The following is a 9,655-nucleotide window of genomic DNA, read 5'->3' as shown; positions in this document are numbered from 1 at the left end:
ATGAGACATGATAGGACACTTTCAATCCTTCTCTAAGCAGATGGGGTTTAAATAAAGAATGAATGAATGAAATGAAGTGGGAAAAAATAATCACCAAATTTGACTACTATAATAGAGTGGTGCTTTGACATTTTAGCACTTTGAAGTTAAAAATACCGAGTTTATGATTTATATGAGATATTGAAACATTCATCCACAAAGTTTTAAAAGAGGATTTTCCAGGCATAGTGAGTTGGGGCCTCTTTGGATCTTAGATATGGTATTGCCACTTTTGGGTGTCATATGCTGACCTTTTTCTGGGCAACCACCCAACAGCTGCCAGTTTGGAGTGGGGCCCAAAGTGGGCGGGGGCTCTGCAGCTGGCCCTTGTGCAGGGCAGGCAGCTCCGCCCTGGCCCTGGTGAGCACACGGATCCAGTGCTGCCGGAATTGTCTGGGGCCCATCTGGAAGCGTGATGGAACCCATGACAAGCCCCAACAAGAGAATGCAAAGGCCCCTTTAGCAGATGACCCTTCATTTTGAGAAATAACTCCTGGCTTGTGGCTAGGCTCACACAGAGACAGAACCATCAGCCATCTGGCATAAGATGGCCACGCTACCTTGATGCCTCCCATAAAACAGTGTTGTCTCAGACACTTAGCCATAAAGCCAGGCATTCCCAGCTGTGATCCACATCCAATAGAGGGAGAAGGAGGAGGAGAGTATGAAGGCCAAGCCTATGAGAAGCCTGAAGACTCAGGTGAATTGAATGAACACACAGCTGTACTCCTATATTACTTTCCTTCGTATGCCTCATAGGGAGTTTCCCATGACGAGTGGATCAGGGATAGAGTAACCTCAACCTGGTGTACAGATGGCTTCGCATGATGTGCTGGCACCAGGCAGACACAGAGAGGAAGCATTCCCGTTTTCCAGGGTGGCCCTGAACTACATTTGTGAAGGAGAATGCTTACAATGTTAAATTCTGAGAAGTAATTGTGTTGTCCACTTTGGAAGGAAGGAAACATTTTATTGTCTATTTTACTTGGGATCAGGATCTATACCGATTCTTGAGCTCATTATCTGGCACAGAGGTGCCACCCGAATCTGTAACAAGTAAGGCAATTGGAATCTAGTGCTCAACAATCTCTGTTGTGCCAGACGTTAACTCTGTCATTGCTGGATTCGGGGGAGGTCAGAGATGTCTCTGAGGGAAGGACCAGGGTGACCTGGACAATGCTGTGTATTCTGGGGCAAGGAGCTTGGTAGGGATAGTGGCGATGTTATAAAGATGGAGAGGCCTGAATCAGCACATACAAGGTAATTTTAGTCCTGGCCTGACTACAATGGTCAGGGACTTAGGAGAATCAAGACTGGAGAACTGATGACACAAGGTTTCAGGGAAGGGTGGATGGACTATTCGGAAGGGCCCAGACAGTGAGAACATCTGTTTATGTGAGTGCACATTAAGAGACCATCATTGCAGAAGGGGCTCTTAATAACTAGGGAAAAAATGATTCCTTCTCTAGGAGTCAGTCATTCTCCTCCTCCAGATAGTCTGTTGGTTTATTAACCTGATAACTGTGATGGCCAGAATGGAGGAGGTGCTTGGACTAGATGACACAATCAAGACTGATTCCTATACTGGTAGCAAAAGTGACCAGCAATGTGCTTCTAGGGCACCTGGTCTGCTACTCTGTGGCAGATCAGTTATTTTGAGTTGGGAATGCCCCTTGATCATGAAAGAGCAGCAACTTATCATCACTGGAATAGTTTTTATGGATTTGGATTTGCTTTCTCTGGTTACATGCCTCCAAAGCAGGGATGTCCAACCCGCAGCCATGTGGCCCAATATGGCTATGAATGTGGCCCAACACAAAATCATAAATTTACTTATTAAAGCATTACTTAATTTTACCTTTGGCCCTTGTGCAGGGAGGCAGCTTCACCCTGGCCCTGGTGAGCGCACGGATCCAGTGCTGCTGGAATTGTCTGGGGCCCATCACTAATTGCTATAGTTGTTAACTAATGTTCTTTGGTAAAGAACATTACTAATCACTAAGAACATTACTAATATGGAAAAGTAAACTTTTCTATATTAGTGATTACAAACTTGGGACCTGCTCAACAATTTTCAAAGATTATTGAGAGGGCTGCTGAATAATTAGGGTTATTACCTGAGGACTTTTTTGCTTCTCTGTGGTGGCAGATATCACAAAAATTATGCACAGACCTTTTTTTGCTCATCAGTTTTTGTTAGTGTTTGTGTATTTAATGTGTGGCCCAAGAAAACTCTTCTTCTTCCAGCGTGACCCAGAGACATCAAAAGGTTGGACACCCCTGTAGGCATCGCAGGATGCTGTGCATGGCTTCTGATTGATGCACTCACTGCATGGAGACACAGACAAGGCACTAGGCCACTGGCTGCCTGGCCTTACTGTGTATAATATCCAGTCACCCCGATGATGCCAGGCTTCACTGGAATGGCCAAGTGGAAATTTAGCCACAACACTATCTAAGATGTATTGTGATATTGGTGTGCTTTGATGTAGAACATAAAACATGAATGAAACCAGTGACCAACAAACACATTTAATGTTGTTTTTACAGACAGAATGGAATGTGTCCTAGGACCTAGAGGTGAAGATACCTCTTGCAATTACACCTATTCTTTCGCTTTCAGAAATTTTGCTTTAACTCTTTAAAAATATTTAAAACTCTTTTAGCTTAAAAAGTTCAGTTCTTAGTGGAGAAATGCTTCATCCAAGGGTTAAAAAAGTGTAGGTTTTATTGGCTTGGTAGCTAAGATGGTCACCTGGATTTGCTGGATTCTTTGTGCAATCAGGGCAAAGAACCTGGCAAGTTGTGGTGCTGGCTGGAAACCAGAAGAACTGGGAAGAAACAAAGAAGGAACCTGTTATACGTCAGCAGCAGTCTTGTGAATGCCTGCAGAACAGAGGGCAGTAGCTTGTACCAATATTTCCTTCCTGAGTATACTATTTATTCTCATGTTTCCTTTTTAAAATGAGAATTATAATAATGAATTTTTTTGCTTCCTTTTTTTCCAGGAGCATGTAATGTTCTCCAAGTAATGGTTGAATTTATCATGATGTCCTTAGGCTGTAGAACATTGAGATTGGGTTGTGACAGACCTGAAGAGGGATGAATATGAACCAGAGGTCCTGAACTTGAAGGCCCATATCTCACCTCTGTGTGCAATGACTAGAAATGGCTTTGGTTGTCTCCCAGTGCTGTTGAGTGAGGGTTGGTGGATCATGTGTTATGACCATTTATTTTGGATATAAAGAGGGGAAGGTATGTAGTGTGTGAATGTATGTGAGCATTCTGGGCAGCCAGAGGGTATGTTGTAACTGGTGACATTTTGGTAGCTACATGGTCAATGGTGATTTCAATGTTCTCAGAGAGATTATTCCTTTGAACAGAGATGTAGGCTTCAGAAGATCCCGTCTGTGCTATGTGATGTTATGTGACTCTGTGTGGCCATAGGCACCTGCCTGGGAGTTGCTACGTGACTGTGTTCTGCAGCCCTATGAATAGCATTTGGAATAGTGAGACAGAGAGGTGAGAGGCCACTCGATCCAAGTGGCATTCATGGCAAATTCTGGAGAGAGATCTGTGAACTCCTTGAAGCCTCGGAGCCTTCCCACTTCTTGTCATTTTGAGCCTTTGCCCTTCACTTTTTCCTTAGAATCCATGAAATGTTCTAGAATCTTTCCCATAATCCTCTATTTTTATCTAAGTTAGCCAGAGCTGCTTTATGTCCCTTGCAACCAAAGAACATTAGTTAACAACTATAGCAATTAAAGATTACCTGTGTTCAGGTTTCCCTTGCAATCCAAAACTAGAGCATCCTATGAACACTTCCATGAACTGAAATGGCATAAAGTAAAGAAGCAGTTACCATTAATTAATATGGAATAATTTTGAGCATTCCTAGACCCAAAATTCAAAACACACACAATGCCTTTATTTTATTAACCATGATGGAAATGCTAAATTGCATCCAGTTTTACGCTAAGGGTAACACTCTTAGGAACTCTCTTAGGCTTTTCTGGCACCTTAGGACACGTTTTGCTATTGGATGCACAAAATAAAACACAGATGTTCACAAACTCAGTTTAAAGCTGTGGGGGCTTAATGCTGAGGTGCCGAGTGTAGCTCTTGGGAAGCAGCTTGGTGGGGCCACTCTAGCTGCCTCTGCACCAGTTCACTGCAAAACACGAAAGGCTATTTTCACTTTTCACCTTTTTTCGTAAGAGTGGAAATGCTCTTAGGATTTCATTCAGTTAGTGAAAGCAAGTATTTCACAAAAACAAGGTGGCATAACACCAACTTTCGAAAAACAGGGTCTACCTGTGTACGGCGGTCCTCGATGGGGTTGCTCAAATTTAACTAAAATCATCATGTACTTGTGAAGAAGAAGACTACAAGAAGAAAAGAAGACTTCCAAGTGAACCCCTCCCTCCATGGGGTCACACTGCTATTCCCTTTTCCTTAATTCTTTGGTGGAAAAACTCAGCATGAATTACTGGAATAATGATATTTATTTTTCTAAAGTTAAAATTTGGATCTACAGAGGGTGGCATGGGGAAGGATAAAAAATAGCTGTCTGGAATGATTCGTTTTTATAGGCAGCCTCGCACGGCCGCTCTAGTGAGGGAATGGGTCAGATGGACAGCACGTGAAGATACATGGACCTGGGATTACGGCCGTCAGAGCATCACGGCAAATGTCCACACGGGAGCCAGACGGAACCCTCTCGTGCTTCCTCATATCTGTAGCATTTCACTCGTCTCACTGCTGCTGGGACAAAGATAGATGTTCTGGTGGCAGTGAATACAGGGCATGAGAAAACTTGCCAAATAAGTAGAATTCCATATTGGTGGCTTTAGGTATATTATTTAATGTCACCTCTTCTTGTTTATTTTCATTCACTGCTCTAGAATCTCCTCATGGAAATCTATCACCCTCTACTATGTGTTAATGCAGTGGTTCTTAAACTCGATAATCCTAACCATTGCTTAGGGGTGCTTGTTAAAATGCCTATTCCTGGGCCTGCCCTTCTGAGGTCCTATTTTATGAGGTTTGAAGTGGGACCCAAGTAGCTCCACTTTTTTTTCAACATTTATGTATGTATGTATGTATGTATGTATGTATGTAAAGGGGATGAGAGGGAGAGAAGGAGAGACACATCAATGTGAGGGAGAAACGTCAATTGGTTGCCTTCTGACCAGGTACTGAAACTGCAACCCAGGCATGTGTCCTGACCAGGAATCTAACCTTTTGGTTTGTAGGTCAACACCTAACCAATTGAGCCCCACCAGCCAGGGTATCAGGTAAGCTCTGTTTTTAATAGCCAGAATTTTCAAATGCAGTTAGTCACTGGTTAGTGACCATATCAATGATATCCTTTCAAAACCAGGACACTTTAAAAGTGAAATATATTGCTACAAATAAACACACTGGAATGACAGATGCCAAGCAGCACTGCCCCAGGCCAGCCATGACATAGCCAGTCACATTTGAGAAGCACTGCTAAGCGAAATGAAACTTCAGTCATAACAACTCAGGCAATTCACATTTAAATTGCTTGCGGCATTGAAGTCCTTATTGTATATGAGAAATTTTAGGCCTCCAGAAAACATAGATGGAAGTCCACTTGCTTTTCAAGTGGGCACTGCTGGCCTACTGTGCCTCAGACAATTTGCATAACCTTTGGTTGGCTTGGTTTGCCCAGTGAGTTTTGAGCTAGTTCAAGTACTTTTAGATCACAAAAATCCAGCCTTGCAGAGGCTGCAGCCACCTTGGATGTTTCTGCATCTAGCTGTGGCCAACCTCACCGTGTTCTTCGATATTGCTGCTGATGGCGACCCTTTGGGCCACGTCTCTTTAGAGCTGTTTGCAGACAAAGTGCCAGAGACAGCAGGAAACTTTCATGCTCTGAGCACTGGGGAGAAAGGATGTAGTTATAAAGGTTCCTGCTTTCAAAGAATTATTCTGGGATTTATGTGCTAGGGTGGGGACTTCACATGCCACAATGGCACAGGCGGCAAGTCCGCCTACCAGGAGAAATCTGATGCCGAGAATTTCATCCTGAAGCACACAGGTCCTGGCATTTTGTCCATGGCAAATGCTGGACCCAACACAAATGGTTCCCAGCTTTCCATCTGCACTGCCAAGACTGAGTGGCTGGACGGCAAGCAGGTGGCCTTCGGCCAAGGGGAAGACGGCATGGATGTCGTGACAGCCATGGAGCGCTAGGGGTCCAGGAATGGCAGGACCAGCTGGAAGATCATCATCACTGACTGTGGACAACTCGAATAAATTTGGCTTTGCTTTATCTTAACCACCAGACCATTCCTTCTGTAGCTTGGGAGAGCACTTCTTCACCCCCATCTTCATTCCATCATGGAATGTTCTATAATCTTCATGCTCTCAACTCAGTTCATGGGGTTTCACGTTTTCCTTATCCCTTCCAACTCTAGCTGGTTTACAGAGTTAAGTTTATGATTACGAAATAAAACTAAACAACAATCATCCAAAAAAACCCTGTGAAATTCCTTCTCTTCTTCCATCCGTCCCTTTGTCCCTCCCCTCCATCAGACATCTGTTTATTGAATAGTCACTGGCAATCCATTAGACTGAGAAAGTCAGGGGCTGGGGGAATACAACCACAGATCCTCATTCCTCTCACTACTTAAAAAATGCAGAGACGGTCCAGCTCTGCAGCTGGTGGGATTAGGTACGGTTCCGCTCAGCTGTTTAGAACCAAAAGGAAACATGCATTTTGCTTTAATGCTAGTTTTGCAGTTCACCAGAAACAGGGTAACCTTGAACCTTCAAAGGACTAGTTCCTTCAAAGCATTTGTAAGTGATGTGAGACTATAAGTGTAAAACGACGTCCCTTTTGTCTGGCGTGATTGTCAGCGTGTTTAGAATCACACTTGTTGGTGAAGATAAGGTTTCATTTTGCTCCTTTATAGTCAGTTTTGAGTTTGCACTATAGAGACCAGATCAAGTGTGGCAGAAAAGTAGGCATTTGCCAGGGATGAGGAAAGCACTTACTATTTCAAGCCACTAATAAAATATGGTGTTCGCTGCACAGGTAAATTAGCAAATTACCCTCGTGGTGACATGGATACATTAATATTCCTTTAAAAAGATTGAATTATTTGCCTCATAAAAATGGTCCCCCTACCCCACTGGTGGCTCAGTTGGTTGGGCGTCTTGCAGCAAACTGAAAGGTCTCTGGTTCAGTTCCGGGTCAGTGTCCAGGCCTGGGTTGCGGGTTTGGTCCCAGGTCTGTTTCTCTCCCGCACAGATGTTTCTCTCCCTCTCTTTCTCCCTCCCTTTCTCTCTCTTTAAAATCAAAAATTAAGAGAAAAAGATCCTGCTCCCTAATTTTTAAAGTTAAGAGTTCTGGTGAGCTTAGAAGAGTTCTATGATGTTTACTTTTTCTCTCTTATTATATAAAAAAGAGTGTGGGGATTTACTTAGGAAGATAATATCATTCTTTGATCTTTGTTGATGCTGCGTCATCTTGTAGATTGTTTGAAAAGACTTGGAACAACATGAAGCACTTTGATGGAGAAATACATATTATTTAAATGTTATTTTTCTTCTCTGACCTTTCATCTCTCACAGACTAATTACTGTAAACACAATTTAAAAACCATAAGTTGAAAATCTTTATTTAGATTTAGCTCTCCTTAAGAATTCAACAAAAAGCAAATGTCAACTCTAAACAAATCTTTCCTATGCATAGGCCAGATGATGATGTGTGTATTTTCTATAAAATAAATGTCACTTTCAGCTGTTAACCGACATTTCTCCAGGAGATTTCCTAACAATGTTTAGACATTTTCTCTTTCTGTAAATCTATTACTGTGAAACTAATTCCTTCCTGACTTCCTGTTATGTTTCTCTGCTATTGCATTATTAGTATTTATTGTGCTGGAATGCTCTGTCTTTATAAATTAACTTTGTCTTTATTTTTAATATTTTAAGTGCTCTTGATTTTTCTTGCTTATACTAGCATTTTTATTATTAATTCCTTTCTGAAGAGGCATTCATACTTAAATGAAATTTATTGTTTGCAAAATTTAATTAAAATTTCCTCCTTCCTCAATACATTAAAACTGTAATTATTCTTGGATTTTAATGTTTCCTATTAGTTCTAATCAATAATGGAGAATAAATATATTCATACATTGATCTAAATGATTTTCCTTGACTTTCCTACCTTTCCAGCAACTATTTGCACATTATTTATTTTATAACCTTTTGGATCCCTTGAACATATAAACACGTTCTTCTATTTCTCCTATGTAAGGTCCTATAGGTGTTCATATATATCCTACATTGTGTTATTTTCCCTGGGATCATTCGGCCAGGTATTCACTGAGCATCTTTTGTGGGCCGGACACTGAATTAGTTTATGTTTACTTATTATTGTTTCCTTCCATTTGCCATTTTTTTGGATTATGTTGCTAAGGCTGTCCACAAAAAGCAAGCTTACAACCGATGTTTTTGTTCTGATTTGAACCTTATTCTCTTGCATAGTTGATTGAGCTTTACTGTATTTATAGATTTGAGAGACATGACTACTAAATATGCTAATAGTTCTGATAACTCTGAGTCTAAGTAGTGAAACCTTGTATTCATATGGTCTTTGTTCATGTATAACATTTCATTGAGATCTGTAAGAAATACAGAAAACTGGATGGCCTTTCTTGGCAATAGCTTTATTTAAAATGGCAAATTAAACACAAGTAAATATTATAACTTAATATCATTTAATATGCACCCACTTGGTCAAATCAATAATTTTATCCAGCATAGAAAAAGCAAGACACGTGAGAAAATGTTGGCAGTCATGTTAAAATTATTCCATTTACTAAATATTGACCTTTCTCAAATAAAGTTTTGTTTTTGGATCTTTATAGATTACTCTATGAGGAAAGAATCAGGAGAAAGAGGAAATAAATAAAAAATGGACACTTTGTTCAGGCGATGTAGTTAATTGGGAGCCGTTGCTGCTAGCCAGCTCTGTCCGGTCAGGTTTGGCAGGACAGAAGGTTCGGTCAAGAACAAATACGTGCACCAGGAACTGCTCGCTGTGACAGCAGTTCCTGCCTTCGACTTCTGCTGCCTTCAGTGCTCACATCTTGCCTGACTGGACCCAGGTCAGACGAGTGTTTTATGACTTTACGGTGATTTATAAGAAATATACATTTGGTCTTTGTTCCCCTTCTGAACAGAGCTCCTAAAATCCATGGAATTTCCTAAGTGGAGAGAACCAAAAACAGGCATCTTTTGTTATGTTAATGAGGCAACTCTCAGTCCCACCCCCCACCTCCAGGAAGATGGTTTGTTAGATCAATCAATCAGGCTGATGTAATGAAGAAGCCACCCTAAAAACCAAAATGACAGGCTCCAAGAGCTTGTGGTCTGGTGTACACATGCAGGTTTGGGAAGAGTGGTTCACTGGAATGGGCCCTATGCATGTCTTCCTGGTGGTTATTCCTGAGTTACATCCTTCTATAATAAACTGATAGTCTAGTAAGTAAAATGTTTGTGTTCTATGGGCTGCTCTAGCAAATCAGTCAAGCTCAGGGGTTTATGAGAACCTCAGAAGTTGCAACTGATATCTGAA

At 41.5% G+C, this 9,655-nt stretch overlaps 1 long non-coding RNA gene and 1 pseudogene across 1 annotated transcript; both read left to right on the top strand.

Annotated features, from left to right (window-relative positions):
* Positions 1-5,314: 5,314 nt before the first annotated feature.
* On the top strand, positions 5,315-6,339 carry LOC114507279 (annotated as a pseudogene).
* Positions 6,340-6,535: 196 nt separating this feature from the next.
* LOC118497062 lies at positions 6,536-9,307 on the top strand. Its single transcript, XR_004899613.1, has 2 exons — positions 6,536-7,105; positions 9,261-9,307. It is a non-coding gene; the product is annotated as an uncharacterized LOC118497062 (long non-coding RNA).
* Positions 9,308-9,655: the final 348 nt, after the last annotated feature.

Source organism: Phyllostomus discolor, chromosome 10 (genome assembly GCF_004126475.2).
Source record: "Phyllostomus discolor isolate MPI-MPIP mPhyDis1 chromosome 10, mPhyDis1.pri.v3, whole genome shotgun sequence".
Taxonomy (NCBI): Eukaryota; Metazoa; Chordata; class Mammalia; order Chiroptera; family Phyllostomidae; genus Phyllostomus; species Phyllostomus discolor.
This window is presented reverse-complemented; position numbering and strand designations above follow the sequence as displayed.